Here is a 21,760-nt window from a genome sequence, read left to right as displayed (position 1 = left end):
CTTGTGAGTCCTGGGAATTCTAACCGCTACTTAGCACTGTTGCTATGGGAACATAGAGTCCTCCAAACAAGGGAAAGTAAATGGAAGCCTTAGCAAACAGGGACTGTGTTCCTCTTTTATTTTGTATTTTGCAGATTATATATCTTGAATTAGATTAAAATGGAGGAACTTGCAGGATATGTGATCACATCTAGCCCTGAAAGTTAACTGGCTACAGTTAATGATTGTTCACGGCTAGCACAATTGAAAGCATTGATAATAAACCGCTGGACTGTGCTAAGCATTTTGTTTGCACTATTTGGCTTAATCCTCACGACTACACTGAGTTAGGCTTTCATATGATGAGTCCCATTTAAAGAGAAGGAACCCAAGACTGGGAGTCAAGTGCCCGAGGTCACAGCTGGTAATGATGGCCCTGGAATGGACTCGCAGCTGCACACCTGCCCTGCTCACTCACACAGCTGATCCTCTGCCTCTTCATGTGAGCTGAGAGTTTCAAATCTCAGCTGTCCAGGCTGTCTGGAAATTAACAACCCCACTCTCGCTGGATCTTGAAATTTAGTTTCAAGAGGCTAATGTAGTGTTTTCAATTAAACATGACCTAAAATTAATAAACACACTTAAAGTGAGTTTTATATTTGGAATTTACTCAGAGCTGGTACAAAACTGTGCTCCTGGATCAGTGTCTTTTTGGTCTCCTCAATGAGAACAACTACAGAAACAGGTTTTCACGTTGGTTTTTCATTCCTGTACCCGTCATGGTCTCCCACAAAAATTACTGCTTGAGACCCAACCCAGGGGAGAAGAACTCCCCCTCCATGGCTTGTTCTTAGCTTACCATCCTTTTGGGTCACTGTGTTTTTGGTGGTTTTTGTTTTTCTGTTTTGTTTTTAAGGCAACAGAGACTTTAAAATGGACTCATGAAGCCACCACCTGGAATCTTGTATTAAATTTAAGTGTCTGATTTTAGCTGCAGCCACTTGAGAACTTCAGTGAATGAAAATGAGCAGGGGGAGAGTGGATCTACCCAAAAATAAAAAGAGGAATTGCGACTGCACATTGCACTTAACCCCACACATTAATGTGGGAATAGGAAGAGTTTGTTCCAGCATGTCAGGATGGCATCATTTATTTAAAAAAAGAAAAAAAGGCCAGCCTCGGCAATATAGTGAGACTCCATCTCTAAAAAAAAAATAGAAGAATTAGCTGGGTGTGGTGGCACACACCTGTGCTCTCAGCTACTCTGGAGACTGAGGTGGGAGGATCACTTGAGCCCAGGAGTTTGAGGCTACAGTGAGTTGTGATCACACCACTACATTCCAGCCGGGGTGACAGAGCAAGAACTTGTCTCAAAAAAAAAAAAAAAAATCCTAAGGCTTGGTTCTCACACTTGTGGCTCACTAAGAGGTGCCTGGAAGCTCCTCAGACCCCTGCCTAGGGTTTGAGTGATACCTAAAAGCTGTACAACATCAGCCTCTGTGGGATCCCTGACACTGATGATATGTAATGTGGGGCTGTCTCCTCAACAGAGCCGCATTTTGCCAAAGCTTATATATACACCACATACGTGAACTACCTACCCATCATGTAGATGCTGTCCTGCTTCACAATAACACTCTTGACTGTCTCGCTTCCCAATAATAATCTTCACAGTAATAATCTAATTAATAATGGTCAAATTCTGTGTCCCTACAGTAGGAAACAGAATTTGACCATTTATTCACATTGGTCTTGCAAAATGTCCACATTCCAAAAGAGAATGATATTGCTTCCCAATAATTAAGAATTGTTTGGATTAAGGATCCAGCATCTTAGAAGCATTTAGCTACCAATAGCAGAAATCAGCCCTTTGAATAATGGCAGGGTGTATTATTTCACATGGCAAGAAATCCCAAGGGCGGGCAGCTCTGGGGCAAGTAAATTGCGCACCTCAGTAAAACTAAGACCAAGATCTGTTCAGACACAGTGGCTCAGGCCTGTAATCACAGCCCTTTGGGAGGCCAAGGCGGGTGGATCACCTGAGGTCAGGAGTTTGAGACTAGCCTGGCCAACATGGTGAAATCCTGTCCCTACTAAAAACACAAAAATTAACGGCATAGTGGTGGGCACTTGTAATCCCAGCTACTCAGGAGGCTGAGGCAAGAGAATTGCTTGAACTCAGGAGGCAGAGGTTACATTGAGCTGAGATCTTGTCTCTGCACTCCAGTCTGGACGACAGAGCAAGACTCTGGCTCAAAAAAAAACAAGACTCCAGATTTGTTCCACCTGGGTGTGTCCAGCTGGAGAATGTCTTTCTTCTTTCCCTTTGTCTCATAAGAGTGAAGAAGGGGCCAGGCACGGTGGCTCATGCCTGTAATACCAGCAATTTGGGAGGCCGAGGCGAGCAGATCGTTAAGAGATCAAGACCATCCTGACCAACATGGTGAAACGCTGTCTCTACTAAAAAATACAAAATTAGCCGGGCTTGGTGGTGCACGCCTGTAGTCCCAGCTACTCAGGAGGCTGAGGCGGCAGAATCACTTGAACTGCGAGGCGGAGGTTGCAGTGAGTTGAGATTGCACCACTGCACTCCAGCCTGGTGTCAGAGCGAAACTCCCATCTCAAAAAAAAAAAAAAAAAAAAAAAAAAAAAAAAAAGACAGCCGGTGCCTTAAATGATTCTGGCATACAGGACCTGCATGATACGTTAAGCTGTGTGGTTGTTTTTTGGTTCTCACAACTCAGGTTGGGGTGCTGCTGGCATCAAGAGGGCAGAACCAGGGATGCTGCTTCAATACCCTGCTGTGCACAGGACAACCATCACCCCAAAGAATAGCGCAGCCCCAAGTGTCAGCAGTGCTGTGGTTGAGGCATCCCAGCTTAACCCATTCATGAGACCACTTGCGCCTGGTGTAAAGGCTCTGCTGATAGCTTCTGGACCCTCAGAGGTAGAGACATACAAGAACAAAACCAGGGTTGTATCAGAATGGCTACTGCGTAGACAAGCTACAGTGTTTGCTTCAGACCTTCCAGGCATAGCTTCTAGAGTATAAGCACTGGGAACACTGGTTAAATCCGGAATTAGCTGGCTCTCAACGTTGGTGGCACATTAGAATCACCTAAGGAGCATTTCAAAGGCCCGAGACTGGGCGGCACCAGAGGTGCCTCTCTTCCAAATTCCTGTGGGCAGGGCCAGACAGCGATGTTGGTTTTAGACCCCAGTGCACAATCAAGGTCCCGAGAATTGCATTCAAGAGGCCTGCCTACTGCGGACCGTCTGATGATGTAATTCACCAAGTTCCATGGGGTTCCGCCAAGCTTGTGTCAACCCAGCTGACACTTCCAACTTGGACAGTCAGGGCTTTGGCCCCGGTTACCTGGCATTCAATTCAATCCATGTGTCACGCATGCTTCAACTGTTCTATTGTGTCCCAACTGTTTGAATCAGAGGATTTCTAATTCCCTGACAGGTGATGACTTGGTAACTGGATTCAGCTTCAGATCTGCCTGACATTTTCCCTGCCGGTCCTGTGCCAGCTATGCACTAGGTGCTTTCACCTGTATCATCTCATTCACTCTTCAGAAGCTCTCCAAAGTTGTTGACATTATCAAAAAGTTTTCCAGCTGGAATTCGTCTCCCTCTAATCAGCCTTCAAAAACGCCTTTGTAAATCATTGCTGTAGTTCTATTACCTCCTATCTTGGTCTTTACAAGTTGCTGTCAAAACCCAGTAAGTGTTTGCCCAAAGAAACTTTAAATATTCAATATCTTAAAGGCCTTATAGGCAGAATATCCAGTTAATTTTGATGGGCTATGAATAATCATCAGAGGAGCCATTTCTGGAAATTTTAATATGGCTTTTTTTTTTTTTTTTTTTTTCTTTTTTTTTTTTTTGAGACAGAGTCTTGCTCTGTCATCCAGGCTGGAGTGCAGTGCAGGGTTCAAGTGATTCTTCTGCCTCAGCCTCCTGAGTACCTGGACTACAGGCATGCACCACCACGCCCTGCTACTTTTTGTATTTTTAATAGAGATGTGTTCCACCATATTGGCCAGGCTTGAACTCCTGACCTCGTGATCCACCCACCTCGGCCTCCCAAAGTGCTGGGATTACAGGTGTGAGCCACTGCACAGGGCTGGCTGTTTCTTTTAAGAATGTGTTCTCCTGAAAACAAGATCATTTGACTTATTCTGCTCTAAAATCTTAATGAGGCAAAAAACTGGACCGAATTCTTCATGGAACAGAAGCCTAGGACTGGTAAGTCCAGGAAATGCTACAGAACAATGCCCTCAAAAGAAATCAGCCTTTCTCCTTGATAGGCATCTCTCCTGCAGGCCAGGCTCAGATGCCCATCAATTAGAACCTGTGTTCACTGGGCCGTAATTAAGAATCTTACTCAAGCCTGTAATCCCAGCACTTTGGGAGGCTGAGGCGGGTGGATCACGAGGTCGAGAGATCGAGACCATCCTGGTCAACATTGTGAAACCGCGTCTCTACTAAAAATACAAAAAACTAGCTGGGCGTGGTGGCGCGTGCCTGTAATCCCAGCTACTTAGGAGGCTGAGGCAGGAGAATTGCCTGAGCCCAGGAGGCGGAGGTTGCGGTGAGCCGAGATCGCGCCATTGCACTCCAGCCTGGGTAACAAGAGCGAAACTCCGTCTCAAAAAAAAAAAAAAAAAGAATCTTAAAGGCAAAGAGTCTTTTGAAAGCCATCTGTCAAAATTATGCAGTCTTGCTTGTAGACTTTTAAAGAGGTTCATGGTTACTGTGGGTCAGCGCTGGGTCTGTGAGCCCTCATCCCCAGGGCAGGACTTCCTATCAGAATCCTTATCAGGGAGGTTGATTACACCAGATGCACATTTTGCCAGCATCCTCAGAAGGAGATACCTGGAAGATTCTTTCACCGGTCCACTCTCATTTTCTCAGGCTCGGACAAGTCTTAACAATGATCTGTGACCAAACTAAGAAGGCCCATGGGGACTGATTAACATGCAGGTCCCAGGACCCCTTTTTGTAGATCCTGATTCAGAATATCTGGGACGGGCTGGATATTCATATTTTTAATAAATTTTCTCATTTATTGTTTTTGTATATTATTTTCCATGCACAAAAGCACTGTGTAGAGAAATGGGAGCATGTTGGGAGTCTCAGGCCTGGATTAGTCCTAAAATAATTGAAAAGGAATTGATTCTTAATTACCCAGAACATCCAAGCTCTAGGACCGAGTGTGACCTCTTCCGCCTTCTGAACAGAGGCGTCCACCCCTAAGCCCAAGGAACTGAGTGTGAAGAGCCCTCACTCCATGAAGACTTGAATCACTTTAAATCAATTTGCCTCTTATTAAAATGTACTTCAGTAAAAAATCATTTCAATTCTTCAGCCACAAAAGGATATCCAATCATTTAAAGCTTCCTGAGTGTTTCGGTTGATTAAAAAGGTTTTAAAGAGCATAGTAAATATTTTACCAGAAGAATAAGTTATTCAATATGGAGATTATTTATTAAAAACTAGTAATTTATTAGTTCATTTATCTTTATTTTCATGTAAGTGCATTCTTTTAATCTAGGCATACTTTTTTCTACTACCTCAGCAGGTTAAACTGCCACTTGACAATTCTGTAATACATAAATGTATTTAAATAGAATTTAACTTGTGAAAATAACAAGATTTCACTAATAATGGGAAAGATAGCTATAAAATCACAGTTTAATTTGAACTTTCAGTGAGTTTTAAGCAGTTTCATGTACTTAAAAAGCAATCACATTTGCTGTTTTGAAAAAAGAACAAGATTCTCATTTATCATTTGGGTCACTGATCCTGAAGGAAGTAAGTAATGCATAACTTCTTTTACTTATAGGTGGAAAGAAAAGCATGTAATACATTAGCTCCAAATCGAACTGGCTTCAAGTACTTACAATTACATATTTTATTTCTATAATAAAAGCATTAGAATGTTTTCAACTGCAAGCAATGACTAAAAACGGTTTAAATCACGAGGATACTGAGTGATGTCACCCATGAGATGCCCAGAGGGGGCTGTGCTGTGGGAGACTTGTCACCTCTTCTGCCCACCCTCCCTTCCTACTGCTCTGTGGGGCCTGTGACTTTCTTCTCGGGGCTACACAGTATCTATAAGCATCGCCTCTGTGGGCCAACCCAGCATCCTTGCCCCAAACCTTTCCTCCTTGTCCATCCTAGCTGTGCCCCCTTAAAAGACTGTTGGAAGTCCTAACCCCAGTACCTGTGGATATGGCCTTATTTGGAAATAAAGAAAACCAGCCTGGGCAACATAGTGAGACTCTGTCTTGAAAAAAAAAAAAGTTGAAGGACACCTGGCCACGCACCGTTACCCCTGTGGGAGGAAGGGAAGGCCTGTGTGATATGGGCTTGCTGCTTTCCCTTGTTAAAACCATCCCAACTCAGATACACATCCAAGGGGGAGGCCCCATCCAAGGCAGGGAGGCAGCATGAGGGGGGCTTTGACTTTTTTTTTTCTCTCTCTCTCTCCCTCTTCTCCCCCCGCCCCACCTGCCAACACACTTTCCCGTAATCTTCCAACAGACCTGCCCTTCTATGTGTTTGGCCAAGTGCTGGTCACATGCCCACCTCACAGCCATCACTAGCAAGAGGGACCCAAATAACCTTGACTGACTAAGGGCCAGCCGGGGGACAACCTCGTCTGCTCTGAGCCCAGGACGTATTTTCAAGAAGGGGAAGGAAGGCACAAAGGACGCATGGGCTGCCCGCCCACCCAAACAGGTCCCCAGGCTGGCCCAGCCCTGGTTGCGTTCCTGAGTTCCACAGCATGCTCCTCCACGCACTGGGCTCCGTGTTAATGTTCAGTGAGAAATCAAAGTATAAAGGAATTCTCTCTGCTAGCCAATCTACCCGGGAAGCTGAACTTCACCAAGAAAGCAGTTTGGAAAGCATGCTCCCAAAGCAGGTGAGACACACCCACCTCCCCAGCAGGCACCAGCCACTGCGTGGGCCTGAGTCCCAGAAGGCAGGAGGCAAGAGAGCCCACGGTTGCACCCCAGCTGTCTTCGCATGAGGTCCCATGGCTGACCCACCTCCTCCTGGTTGCTTTTTGTTCTTTACCAGTAATGTTGATACGGTTTGACTCCAGGATAAGCTGGGCTTCCCAGAACCCCTCGTGTCTCTAGGCTGCCTGCAGAAGAGAGGAGTAGAGAGCAAATGGACGGACACAGTCCTCTGCTCTAAGACAAGTCATTGTTTTAGGATCAAGATACAGAAACAACAACCAAGGAGGACTGTGGCTGTTGACACCAAGGGCAGACCAAGGTCATACTAAACCCTGAAGCTGCCACTCTGCAGACCTCTCTGGGGCTCCACCATTACCCTGTGTGTGGCTGTCCTGGGGCTGCCCTAACAAAGTTCCACACACCAGGGGCCTTAAAACATCAGATACGTGCCCTCTCACGGTCTGGAGGCCAGAAATCCAATATCAAGGGGTGAGCAGGGCTCTGTTCCTCATGGCGCTCTAGGGGAGGGGTGGTGCCTTTGTTGCCTCTTCCGGGTCCTGGTAGCTCCTAATGGTTCCTGGTGGCCCTGGTGGTTCCCAGCAGCCCGTGGCTGGCAGCCACATCACTCCCATCTCCGCGTCCATCATCACATGGCCTTCTTCCCTCCGTGTCCGCGTGTCTTCACATTCTGTTCTCCTCCCAGTGTGTCTGTGTCCAAGTTAACCTCTTCTTATAAGGACCCCAGTTATTGGATTAAAGCTCACCCAATCCATGATGACCTCATCTTAACTAGTTATTTTCTGCAAAGACGCTAGTTTCAAATAAGGTCACATTCGCAGATACCGAGGGTGACGATGTCAACATATCTTCTGGGGAGGATGCAAATTAAAGGACAAATCTGTACCTGTTTTACCAACCCTGTGCCTGGAACCACCAGGCCACGTGTTAGATACAGAGAGAGGCTCTGACTGGCCTCATTCACCCTTGCCCATTGGACAGCTCGCTCCTGTCTGCACGTTATCATAGGCACCATCCGCGCTCTCCCTTTTTCCGGGAGTGCTTGTCCCCTCCCAGGCTTCCTTTGTCTGTGTATGGGTTTTGCCATTGTCCTGCAAGCTCTGAACACCCCTTTCCCCGCCAGTTTTTGTTAATTCATTGGGGCTATCTCATGCTGCCTGGCTTGGCTTCTTATAGCCAGCTTTTTAAAAGAAATCAAAACTGGTACACCAAGGGTTGATGTGGTGCGAAGAAACTAAGTCTTTTTTTTCCATAAGCAAGTAAATTGGGAATTAAATTAGGTCCAAAATTCATCTGAGGCTTCTGAGAACTTGTTTGCAGAAAGTAATTGCTCTGGGGCTGGCAACTTGAGTAATCAAAGAGAAGCTAAAGAAAAACAGAAAATTGCAAAAAAAAAAAAAAAGGGGGGGGGAATAAATTTGAACCAAGTTTTTTTTCCAACATTTTATTATGAAAAATTTTAAACATTCAACAAAGCTAAAAGAATTTCTGCAGTGAACACCTGAATACCACCTAAAGTCAACTACTAACGTGTGACTCTGCTTGCTTTCTGCTATCTCTGACTCAGGGGATCTGGCATGGCACATGTCACAAGACACTGCCAGGAAAAGAGGGCTCCAGGCCCCCACTGAGATGGGCCAATGTCTCCAAAGCAAAGTGTCCTCAAAGAACCTGTGTTATCAACATTCAAAGCCCTTTAAGAAGCCAGCATTATCATCAGATTCCTTGTGGAAATATTCATTTTTCCCTGCCAATAACACCAATGGCCAAAATTTGTTTCAAAAATTATTGCACCAGCTGGATGCGGTGGCTCATGCCCGTAATCCCAGCATTTTGGGAGGCAGGTGGATCACTTGAGGTCGGGAGTTCAAGACCAGCCTGCCCAACGTGGTGAAATCCCGTTGCTACCAAAAAAAATACAAAAATTAGCCAGGTGTAGTGGTGCATGCCTGCATAATCTCAGCTACCTGGGAGGCTGAGGTGGAAAAATCAGTTGAATCCAGGAGGCGGAGGTTGCAGTGAGCCAAGATCGTGACACTGCATTCCAGTCTGAGCAGCAGAGTGAGCCCGTCTCAAAAAAAAAAAAAAAAAAAAAAAACTCCAAAAAATTGTGGCATGTTTCTTTTTTGTCAGTTTTGTCTCACGACTAGTGTGGCAAAATTTGGCTACCTACTACGTAGCTGTTTATTTTTTATTTTTTTGGAGGAATTAACAGTCTATTGGGCTCAGACCAGGAGTCCGCGGGTCTCGAGGCCCTCTGTATATTTGTCAATTTTCTTCTCCACGTTCTTCTCGGCCTGTTTCCAAAGCCTCCTGAGCTGTTTCTTCTTCCGGTCGTGGATCTTGGCTTTCTCCTTCCTCTTCTCCTCCAGGGTGGCTGTCACTGCCTGGTACTTCCAGCCAACCTCGTGAGCCAGGCACCCCAGATAAGCAAACTTCCTTGTAGGGTTCAGACGCACAACCTCGAGGGCGGCAGGAATCACCCTCCGCTTTTTCTTGTAGGACGGTGGGATGCCGTCAAACGCCTTGAGGCGGTCCAGGACAGTGTGACCTTGCTCGATCTTGAGAGGCAGCACACCGCCCACGGTCCACCGGAAGATGCGGCCGGGGGCCCGGAAGTGGTGGGGCACCCGGAAGTGGTGGGATGCCCGGAAGTGGTAGAGGCTTCTGGAAAAGTTGGTGTTCACCGGCTTGCAGAGGAAAGCCAGGTACTTCAATTTGTTTCTGTAGAAATTGCCAGAAAGGTTGATGCCTTTACAGCGTAGGACCAACACCTTCTGGCCCAGTAGTACCTGCTTAGCCACGACGGCCGCCAGGCGGCCCAGGAGTTGGCCGTGACCATCCAGCACCAGGACCCGTCCCTCTGCCATCTTCGGCAGCTGCCCCGGGAAAGCAGGTATCTGTTTATTAAGGTGTGCACTCGGTTTAAATATTCTCGCAACTGCATTATCCTGTAGACAATGGAGCGCTGTCTCGGGAGTTAAACGTTGAGCTGCCAGGTGTGCCTTTTAGAAAGAGCCCAGAGGAGGTAGTAAAGCCCTGGGGTTGGAGTGAAGGAGGTCTGGTTGGAACCCACAGCTCTAACAGCAGAGTGGACACATAATTTGCCGGGCCCAGTACAAAATGGAAATGCATGGTTGGTTGGTTGGTTTGCTTGTTTGTTTGTTTGTCTGTTTATTTTGAGACTGAGTCTCACTCTGTAGCCCAGGCTGGAGTGCAGTGGTGTGATCGTGCAACCTCAGCCTCCTGGGTTCAAATGATTCTTCTGCCTCAGCCTCCCAAGTAGTTGGGAATTACAGGTACCTGCCATCATGCCCAGCTAATTTTTGTAGTTTTAGTAGAGATGGGGGTTTCACCATGCTGGCCAGGCTGGTCTCAATTTTCTGACCTTGTGATCTGCCTGCCTCGGCCTCCCAAAGTGCTGGGATTACAGGCAGGAGCAACCGTGCCCGGCCAAGAAATGCAAGGTATTGTGTTAAAAAAAAAAAAAAAAAATTTCAAGATGTCAACAGCAGAACATTAAACTGAGCACAGGGCCCTGTGCCTAGGTCGCAGGCACCTGAAGCCAGCCCTGCTTTCCAGCTTCACTGCTCATGATCTTGGGAAAGCCATCTGACCACCACAAGCCTCCTGGCTCTCGTTTCTGAGAAAGGAATAGCAGCAATTATCTCCAAGTTTGTGTGCAGATTGCGGTAAGATTGTGAACGTGCCATGCTTAGGGTGGAGCTTAAACACTCATTTATTGGGTGAAAGGAATAATGGAGAAGAGAGGAAGGGAAGTCCATTGACTGTTCAATGCGAGTGGAAGCCCCATCTCAAACCAGAAACAGCAAAAGCCAGGATGAAGGCTACCCACGTGGTATTGTGTCCTGCCCTGCTCAAGAGTGGTGCCCAGAGCTCCATCAGTGGCCAGCAGAGGGCAGCGTTGTGTAAGTAAAGCCCCAGGATTTGGGCAAGTCCCCAAACCCAGAGGACAACTTTGCTAGAAGGTCTGGCAGGAAGCCTGCATAATTTACTCCTAATTCTCAAAACTAAAGCAAACAATGCCCCAAGAAATGATACCTAAGAGGCACATGACCTGCATGCAAATAAAGAGGCAGCATGAAGTAATTGCTTTGGAGGACGATATAAATTCCCGCTCAGCCCTGCCCAGCTCCCAGGATGAGAAGCTTCAGACCCCTGTGACGTTTTCCCAAGGCTGGAAAGAAGGATGTTTTGTAGGCACTTTCCTGTGCCGTATTTCATTCGATTTTCCCAATAACCTGAAAGGTGGGCAATTTGTATATATTGTTTCATTTCTCAATGGAAGAGTAAATAAAAGTCCGCGAGCGGTTTCTGAGATGTGCTGGCCTCCCTTCCACCCCAGGACCTTTGCCTATGCCATTGCTTTTGGCAGAAATGCCATCCTCCCACCGCACCCCTCCCTCACTTGGCGAACACCTCCAGGTACGTCCATCTCCGCTCAGACATCACGTCCTCAGAGAGCTCTGCTCAAATCCTGCACACCTGGCCTGGTGCTCCGGTTTCTTCTCTCATACCACGTTGTTCTTTTCAGAGCTTTTATCATCGTGGTATGTGTATCTGTGTGCCTCTTTGTCTTTCTCTCTAGCCTGTAAGCACCAAGAAGGCCTGAACTGTTTGTTATTCCTTTATATCCTGGATATTGCCTGGCACACCCTTCCAATATTTATTTGTTGAATGAACTTTCCCAAGGTCGCACAGCTGGTCAGAGGCAGATCTGACATTCCACGTGGATTCTCTGACCAGCTCATCAGTCGACGTCTCACTTTTATCTTGTTGCCAAATAAGAGCAAGTGTTGAAAATTGGGGGTTTTATTTTTTTAGTCCTCCTACACAAAGGGGCCTTGGGGATTTATATACCAACACCTGTCAGTCACGGTTGGGGACTCCTGGGGTGGAGGAGTGGTGGTGCTAATTCCCTGGAATGGGTGATAGTGTGAATTCCAGCAGCAGCAGAAAGCTCTTGAACAAAGAAGCGCAGCTGCTGGTGGTCAGATGTCAGGGCAGAGTTTACAGAAGTGATAAAGGCAGGGGACATGGGAAGGTTAACCCCCAAAAATGTGTGGAAGTCCTGACTGCCGACGTCAGTGAATGTGATCTTATTTGGAAACAGGTTCTTTGCAGATGTAATCAAGTGGAGATTAGGTCATACTGAATTAGGGTGTGCACCAAATCTAATGCCTAGGGTCCTCTAAGAAGGTAATTTTCACAGATAGGAAACACCAGGGAGAAGGCCACGTGATGATGGAGGCAGAGCGTGGAGTGACGCAGCTGGGAGCCAGGAACCATCAGGAGCTGCAGGGGCAGGAAGAGTCCTCCCAGGAGCGTGGATTTGCAAACACCTTAATTTTGGACTTCTCCCCTCCAGAACTGTGAGAGGGTAAATGTCTGCTGTTTAAGCCCCTCAGTCTGGGGTATTTTTATTGCCGTGGCCCCAGGAAATTAATGCGGGACCCTACAGTGCCGCAACGGTGAACGGGGAGCTTCGTGCCAGTGACTGGGACTACCACAGCGTGCATGCGGCTTGGAAAACTCAGAACAGCGTCACACCATTTGTAATTGGCACGCCAGCTTTCTGTGCTGTGGTATCTGCTCCTCGAGGCTATGTAGTGAGTTTCTCTCCTCTTCTTCGATCAGCAATTCCCCTACCCCCAGCTTTGCAGGGCGTCCCTTCACCCAGGGCACTCCTGCCCTATCCATGCTAGCAGCAGAGGGTGTGCAGTGTTGGGAGCCATGCGAGGCAGTCCCAGGATGGCGTTGCTGTCTGAGAAACACTGCAGAAGTCTTTATTTTAGTTTTCCGCTGCTGTGAAGAGGCCACAGGGCCCAGCAATAGGGTCTTTCCCTGAGCCTTGCTGAACGCCTCGCTTTCCCAGGTGTGTCTGTGTTCAGGAACCTGCAGCCCTTCTGACTCACCTCAGATTCTACTTGATGAAAGCTTACCCTAAACTACTCCAAGCCAGATCCTCCTTGGAAGATCAGAGAGTAGAGAAGCCGATGGCAAGGTAGAGGGTGGGTGAGTCGAAACAGGTCAAGGGTTTATCATTTTCATGGTCCAATTGCATTGAGGGAGAGACCCTCAGAATACTTAGTCCTGGCTAAGACTCAGAGAGAAGGGAGCTGAGACCTTGGTCTTGAAGATGAGGGAGAGGTCAGAGGATCAGCTGGGTGACAGAGCTACACTTTGAACAGCCTGTCCCCTGGGACTGGCGTGAAGGCCTCTGGGACCTGAGCCATCCTGCACAGACCACTGTCCTCCCCACTCCTCGGCCCTGTGACCAGTGAGGGCACAAGCCTGGGAAAGAAGGTGCTCTGCACTTGTCTGTTAGGGGATGATGGAGCTGCACCAGGCCCTGGACAGGCACTGGGCCCTGACACCAGCGAGGGAATAGGGGCTCAGTCCTCACTAAAGCAAGGCCACACATAGCAAGCACAGCCATCCCCTCCGACCTGCCGCGTCAAATTGCGTGTCCGCATAAGGAATCCTGGTAGATTCTTATTTATTATTTTTGAGACAGTTTTGCTCTTGTCATCCAGGCTGAATGCAATAGTGCAATCTCACTGCAACCTCCGCCTCCTGTCTCAGCCTCCTGAGTGGCTGGGTTTACAGGCATGCACCACCACACCTGGCTCATTTTGTATTTTTAGTAGACATGGGGTTCCACCATGTTGGCCAGGCTGGTCTCGAACTCCAGACCACAAGTGATCTCTCCTCCTCTTCCTCCCAAAGTAAAGGCATTACAGGCATGAGCCACCATGTCTGGCCCTTGGTAGATTTTTAGAGACGTTCATCTCTGTGTGATTCCAGAAGCTCTAGGAAGCCAACAGCAGCCTGGGAAGAGGGAGAGCCTCCTCCTAACTAGCCCACAGCCAGAGGCTTAGAGAGTCGCTGGGGTGGCTGGGCCTGGATTATAGGGAACTGCGCACAGGGAGGCCGAGGTGCTGACCAGGCCTGAGTGACCTGCTCCCTGGCCCCCTCCCCGCTCCTCCCTCCATGCCCCTTCCTCTTTTGTTTGCCGTCCACTTTTTCAAGTAGAAAGCAGGCGTGCAGGTAAATCAGCACTGAAGGATGGCGTCACAGCGTCTGCCTACAGGGAGGCAGGGAGAAAGGCGATTTCATTTTATTTTGTACATTGCTTTATTGTTTGCGTTTTTGAACAGGCACATACATTCACATGTAATCTCTGTAATCAACTTTGTCTTCTGTTTTAATTCCCAACAGGCAGAACAGCCGTGTCCCACATTTTCCGTCATTTCCCCATGGTGACAGAGCTGCAGGCGTCCTGGGAGAGGGATGCTCACAAGTTCCCTGAACCAGTTCCCAGGGGTCCCAGGATGACAGAGACATTCGTATTCTAACGGTGAGTCTGTCAATTGCATTCTGCCCTGTGGCAGCCCGGCCAAGGGCATGGCATGCCAGAGCCAGGCGGGCAATTCAAGTCATGGTCATCAGGCTCAATAGCAGGCAGCGTGCTGGTTGCATTCGCGTGCCAGGTCCTGGCTCCCCTGTTGTGTGGACAGGAGGACAGTGGGTGGAGCGTCAGCCACACACTCTTGCCAGGGGCGTGGCCTTGTGACTTAGTTGGGCCAAAGGGCTGTGAGCCGAGATGACAGAGCCGGCCCCATCCTGGGTCCCTGCCTGAGGCACTGGAGCCGAACATCCCAGCCATGAGCATGTGGTAGGGCCGAGGGGCTGTGTCCAGCCAGTGATGCTTGTCGAGGGCGCCTCCGTTTCATGTCTCGTCATTTTAGGGACAGGATATCATTATAGCAAAAGCCTGACTCCATACAGCTGAGAAGTCACCTTGGCTAATGGAAAAGGTGAACTAGGGCTGTCTCCCACGTGGCACTGGCAAAAAGCCATATGACTTATTCGGGTCACATGACGGCCCCCACAACCCTGATCTGAAGGTGGCTGCGTGGCCGAGCCAGGCCCAGCAGAGTGCTTTGCCCAGCGTTGGTAGCAAGGGGTGTTTCTTTCTCGAAATCACGGCTGTAGGAGATGGCAGCCTGGACGCCCTGCTGCAGGGTGAAGTTTGTGGGACATCCGAGAAGGAACCGCCTTGCTCATTAGGTGTAAATGGCGCAGCGCCTACAAACTTCTCAGGACCTGAGCACTTACTAGAGACCTTTGTGGGGAAGGAGATGGTATTGATAACAAAGTGAAATTCCAAAGCCCAACACGTTTGAATCAGTATCTACAAAAGATACCATTATGCCAGTGTCATTAACAGGTGTATTTAGCATGCATAGAATGTTGTGTTTGTGAGTAAGTTGTAGGTTTCATTTTCTTGTGTCACAAAAATTCCCAAGTGTGCAGGATAACTGCTGAGAACTCATAGCCAGCAGTAGAGGGAGTTTCTTGCTGTGGAAGGCCTCAGGGAGGAAGGCTTCAGTAGCGGGTAGCAGAGACCCCCTTGACGCTGGGTCACACCAATAGGGAGGCGTTTTCCTCACAAAGCCAGAAGTCTGAAGGACAGATGTCACTCAGGTAGATTTAGCGGAAGACAGCCACATATCCGTTTCTGAACCAAATACTGATAAAGACAATGAGACTGAGATTTTTATGTAGCAAAATGCTCTGTACCCAGTATCATCCTAAGCACTTTACAATATAAATTCAGTCCTCTTACAGCCCTATGAAATGTCTGTAATGATCATCCACACACTTTACAGCCAAGGAAACTATGGCCCAGAGAGGTGGGGTTACTTGCTTGAGGTTGCACAGCATGTAAATAGGCTACAAGTTTAACCCAAGCTGTGTGACTCCAGCATTTACATTAATGCACACCACATCCTTATCTCTTGATGCCAGTGGAGGAGACAGACTCATCCTAGAGCCAGGGGTTAGAGCAGCTTCTCCTGAGGGCTGGATTGCTTTGAGCACGGGGAGATTCCAGAGTGAAACTGAAATTCCTTTTGGAAGAATTAGATGCTGAATGGGTCCTAGCACTGCCCTCCTCTCTCCAGCCCTCCCTCCTCCCCTTCTGCTCTTACTCCTCTCCCTTGGCTGCCTCCCTGGGAAGGGGCTTGCATAAGCCGGGAAACAAAATCCAATAAGTGCTCCTCTCCCACCTGTGACCCTCATCATCCAGTCTGCCTTGACCTTCGTTTTCCACTTGTCATACTTTGATTCGCATAATAAAATGACTTTTGCAATGTCAGCCATAAATAGATTATGAGAAGAAAATCTTTTGTTTAAACAGAAATTCTAATTTTCTGAAAGGTGGTGAATAAACACTCTGGAATGCATTAGCGATCAGCAAATCTTGTTTGCTTAAAATCATGCTTCCATTTCTTTATATAAGCTGAAAATGCTAGTTCTAATGTCCTTGCCAGAAGGTTCTTTGTATCAGACTATTGGTCTTACCATTTCTATTTGAGTAGCTCAGAAGGTACTGTAAGTCCCTGGCTAGGTGAGAGGATGCCTCTAACAGAACCAGGTGAGACAAAGCTTCTCAGTCATGCTGTGGCTCTTCTTTCTACGCAGTGGCACAATCCCTTCCCAGAAAAGCACTTTTGAAGGTGAGAATGAGTTGTAAATTGCCTTTACCAATGAAAAGAAATGCCCATGGCCTGGATCCAGGACAACCGAGCCCCGGGGTTGGAAGAATCCCCTGTGATTGCTTAGTTTTTGCTGTTATCGAAGCAGAATCTTTTCAGCATTTCTCACCAGTGGCTCCAGTGTCTGCCTAATCCACAGGTCAAGGAGTGTCTTCAGGATACTTGGGTCAGCATCACAGATGCCACCACACCCAGTCTAAGCAAAATAGGGGCATTTCCATGAAGGGACAGGCAGGTCTCTTGGAAGCAAAAGCAGTGTCCCAGTTGCCTGTGCTTTGTAACACAGCACCCAAAACTAGGCAGCATAAACAACCCTTGATCCCTCCAGTGGGGGTGAGGACTCAACTCTTGAGGTGAGGCTTGGACACTGGACCAAATGAGGGCTAGCTAAACAGGGACTGAGCGGAAGCACCTTTTTATAAGACATACCTACTAGTGTTTCATGTCAGTTTACTATAGCCATGGCAGCACCCGGAAGTAACTGCCCCTTTCCATGGCAATGACCTGATGACCCAGAAGTTACCCTTTTTCTTAAGATTTCTGCATAATCCTTCCTTTAGTTTGTATGTACTTAAAAGTGAGTGTATTACAGGCGTCCCCAAACTACAGCCTGTGGGTGGGCTGCGCTTCAGGAAGGGGCACCTCTTTCATTGGTGGTCAGTGAGAGGAGCACAGTATGTGGCGGCCCTCCAACGGTCTGAGGGACAGTGAACTGGCCCCCTGTGTAAAAAGTTTGGGGACGCCTGGTGTATTAGTTTGTTTTCATGCTGCTGATAAAGTCATACACAGACTGGGCAATTTACAAAAGAAAGAGGTTTAATTGGATTTACAGTTCCCTGTGGCTGGGGAAGCCTCACAATCACGGTGGAAGGCAAGGAGAGCAAGTCACATCTTACATGGATGGCGGCAGGCAAAGAGCTTGTGCAGGAGAACACCCACTTACAATAACTGTAAATCTAGTGAGACTTACTGTCATGAGAACAGCATAGGAAAAACCTGCCCCCACAATTCAGTTACCTCTCACCGGATCCCTTCCACAACACGTGGGAATTCAAGATAAGATTTGGGTGCAGACACAGCCAAACCATATCTGTGGGTATCAGTGTGACTGCAGACCTGCCCCTGAGCTGCTACTCATGGCACACTGCTTGTGATAGCCCTGCTCTGGAGGACCAGCCGCAGAGCTATAACACTGCTGCCTCAATAAAGCTGTTTTCTTCCACCACTAGCTCACTCTCATATTCTTTCCTGAGTGAAGCCCTCCCAGGCTAAGCCCCAGTTTGGGACTGCCTGCCCTGCATTGGGAGGTCTGTATAGGGCAAAGCAGAAAGGGCATGTCCCTACTCCAGGGCTGGAAGGCTGCAGGCCCCACCTCTAGTGTGACCAGTAGTTGATGCTAGTGGTTGGCTGGGACCTGAGCTTGGGCTATCAATAGGATTGCTACATGCAGCTGCTGCCCATTTCCCAGGCCTCTATGAGAAGATGTCTTGCAGATCTCTGACTGCAGGGAGTGTAACAGCCCACAGCCCCACCTGCGGAATCCTGAAATCCACTCCCACTTTTGCAACAAGGCCATGCTTGCCATAAGCTGCTCCCAGCCAGTGACTGAGCATGAAAGAAACACTGAGCCAGGCCCATTCCTGGGGAATGCGGGACTCCTCTGATGGGGGACCCTGACCCATAGACTCCCTGACAGCTCTGCCCGAGCTTCCTGAAAACTGCACTGCAAGAGGAACATAACACCCCCTGCTTAGATGTGGGCTGCATGCCATGACTTTCTTCCAGAGAGGGGACGAAAGAGTAACTTGATTGATTGATTGATTTTTGAGACGGTCTTGTTCTGTCACCCAGGCTGGAGTGCACTGGCATGATCACGCCTCACTGTAGCTTCACCACCCATGCCCAAGTGATCCTCCTGCCTCACCCTCCTGAGTAGCTAGGACTGCAAATGCATGCCACCAAGCCTGGCTAATTTTTATCTTTGTAGAGACAGGGTCTCACTGTGTTGCCCAGGCTGCTCTCCATCTGCTGGCCCCAAGCAGTCTTCCTGTTACAACCTCCAAATGGGCCAAGAGTGTAGGTGCAAGTCACAGCTCCAGGCCTACAAGGGGAACTTTGAAGTGGAAAACATGACAAACACGACCCTGGCCAGATAACCCAGGTCACCATGAGTAATGACATTCTGTTCATTGTTGGCACCCTTCATAGAATGTGATAAGGACATGTTCCCTCTGTTAAGTCTTTGTCCCCAAAACTCACAATCCCAGTTTTTTGAGGAAAATCATCAAACAAATCCCAATAAAGGAACATTCTACAAAATAACCAGTATGCCTCAAAACTGTCAAGGCAATTCTTCGAAACTGTGGTAAGGTGATATGTTTGGCTCTGTGACCCCACCCAAATCTCATCTCAAACTGTGACCCCCCCATGTCAAGGGGAACCTGGTGGGATGTGATTGCATCATGGGTGCAGTTTCCCCTCTGCTCTCAGATAGTTTAAAAGTGGCAGCTTCCCCTGGGCTCTGTCTCTCCTGCCACCATGTGAAGAAGGTACTTGCTTCCCTTTCTGCCGTGATTGTAAGTTTCCTGAGGCCTCCCTGGCCATGAGGAAGTATGAGTCAGTTAAACCTCTTCCCTTTATAATTTACCCAGTCTCAGGCAGTTCTTTATTGCAGTGTGAAAACGGACTAATACATAAGGGTTATGAGAAAATACAGGGTGTTTTGAGAACCTATAAAAGGGAAGCTTCCCATGTCTCAGAGGAAGGGAACATAGGAAGATTTTACCGAGCAGCTGAAAGAGTAGTATGAACAAAGAAAGTAGAAAGAAGATTGAAGCAAAGTGACACTATTATTATTATAATTATTATTGTTATTTCAACACTTGCTATAGTCTGTGGAACGAAATGATCATTTTGTGTGCAGGCTCTTGGAACAACCAATTTCAGAGCTTCCAGCAACTCAGGGAAGAGCTCTGTGCTGGAGCCCAGACATTGGGAGGATGCTTTAAGGAAAAGCTAGAGCACTGTGACAGATGACAAAGGACCTTATTAAGACTTTTATCCTAAAAGACTCAGGAAGCCATTGAGTGAGAGGTTTTTAAGCGGAGACATAACTTATGAAGATTTGTGGATTTACAGCCCACTCTGTAGTTCATTTGCTTGTTCCAAACCAGCCACTGCCCTAACTGGCTTCGAGTAGCCAAAAGGACAGCCCTGGATTGGAGAAGGGGTCACTTTCCCTTGAGTCGTTGGGTGTTTTTATCAAGTACGACTTGGGTGTTGGTTGCCAGAAGGTACCAAACCGCAGAGCTAGAGGGGATTCTCAAAGACCCATTGGAAGCCTCTGCAGGGCTCCAGGCAAGACATCACTGAGGTGCCTTGGACTAGCAGTAGACATTGGGAGGAATGGATTAACTGATAGGCATTCGATAGGAAGACTCAATAGATTTTTTTTTTTTTATGGATTGGCTAGCTTGGTACAAGAAATTAAGGCTTTATACGGATATACTACATGGTTGTTTTCCTAAATTCAGTTTACAAATAATCACATCCCTAAACCACCACAGAAAATACCATTCTGCTATAAATGTGAGTCTTCAAAGAGGGGTGTCAGCATTCTCTGTTAGTAACATAATATGAAATTCCATAAGAAGAAGGACCTAATAACTTACCAAGGATATATTCTACCCCCACCCACTACTTCACCACATTTCAGTCTGAGCATTTAGAAACATTTCAGCCCAATTTGGAGTAATTTTAATGAGAAAAAAAGGCATTGTATTCATCAATTTTATGTGTAATAAAATTATGCCACTTACAACATCGATGTGATTAAATTTAAAATACAAAGTCTAGGCATAAAGTAAAGCATAATGGCTTTTATTTAACCTGCTCCAGTCAAAAGCCCAGTCCAGATTTCCTGTGGTTTCTCATCTGCATTTCCTGCTGAGTCATTCTTTCCATAAACAACTTCTGAAATGATAAAGCATACATTTATTTATCACCATGGATATTGACATCTTTTCTTGTAGAGAACATTATCATGTTTATTTTGCTCAGAAGTAAGGTGGCCTGCCTATTTGTATTATTATCCCAAAAATAACTCTGTAATAAATAAGCCCTCGACAAATCATGGGTCCGCTGTTCATCTCTGCTCTCACTCTGATAGGAGCCTTATAAGTTCTTTGAAATTGCTTTGGCTGGATGCGGTGGCTCATGCCTGTAATACCAGCACTTTGGGAGGCTGAGGCAGGCAGATTACGAGGTCGAGATTGAGACCATCCTGGCCATGGTGGAACCCCGTCTCTACTAAAAATACCAAAAAAAAGGATTAGACAGGTGTGGTGGCATGTGCCTGCGGTCCCAGCTACTCAGGAGGCTGAGTCAGAAGAATCTCTTGAACCCAGGAGGCAGAGGTTGCAGTTGCAGTGAGCCAAGATTGCGCCACTGCACTCCAGCCTGGTGACAGAGCAAGACTCAGTCTCAAAAAAAAAAAAAAGGAAAGAAAAGAAACTGCTCTGTGCTGCTACTTGGATATCCTTTGGAGTCATACATTTCACTGTAAACCTTAAACTTCATTTGGAAACAGTTTAACCCTCAGTTTATCCACAAACTTTAAAAAAAACTGGGCAATTTCCTGAAGGAAATTACTACTGAAATATGAGTGGTGTCTCTTAAATGTGGCCCCTTGAAAACTGGTAAGGACTGCTCTGGAAATTAGGACAATTCAAATTCAAACTAACCCAATAGTGACAAAATGGGGTTTTTGTTGTTTTCATTGTTGTGCTGTTGGTTTGTGGGGTTTTTTTGTGGGTTTGTTGTTGTTGTTGTTGTTGTTGCCCCTCAGATTGTTAATTTAATGATTTGCAAAAGGGTGGATACTCTCATAATATGCTGATAAGATGCGAATTGGTTCAGCCTTATTGGAAGGTGTCATAGCAATAGCTACTAAAATGTTGAGAATGCACATACCATTTGTTGAAATAATCTTGCTTGTAGATTATAGAAATACTTCTCCATGTGCCTAGAAGCAATAACTGAGATGCACTCGGTAGCAGTGGTTGCAATAGGGTAAAATTATAAACAACCTAAAATCCATTGAGATTTAAGTGAATATTGGTGTATATCTGTTCAAAAAGAATGAGCTAGACCTATCAGACTGATGATTGTTATCAAGATATGCTGTTAAGAGAAAAATAT

The 21,760-nt window shown here is 47.0% G+C and overlaps 1 pseudogene; it reads right to left on the bottom strand.

Moving 5' to 3' along the window:
- Window positions 1-9,202: 9,202 nt before the first annotated feature.
- Window positions 9,203-9,847, bottom strand: LOC101039204 (large ribosomal subunit protein uL13 pseudogene; annotated as a pseudogene).
- Between the last annotated feature and the right edge of the window lie 11,913 nt (window positions 9,848-21,760).

The sequence above is a fragment of the Saimiri boliviensis genome, chromosome 1 (genome assembly GCF_048565385.1).
Source record: "Saimiri boliviensis isolate mSaiBol1 chromosome 1, mSaiBol1.pri, whole genome shotgun sequence".
NCBI classification, from domain to species: Eukaryota; Metazoa; Chordata; class Mammalia; order Primates; family Cebidae; genus Saimiri; species Saimiri boliviensis.
This window is presented reverse-complemented; position numbering and strand designations above follow the sequence as displayed.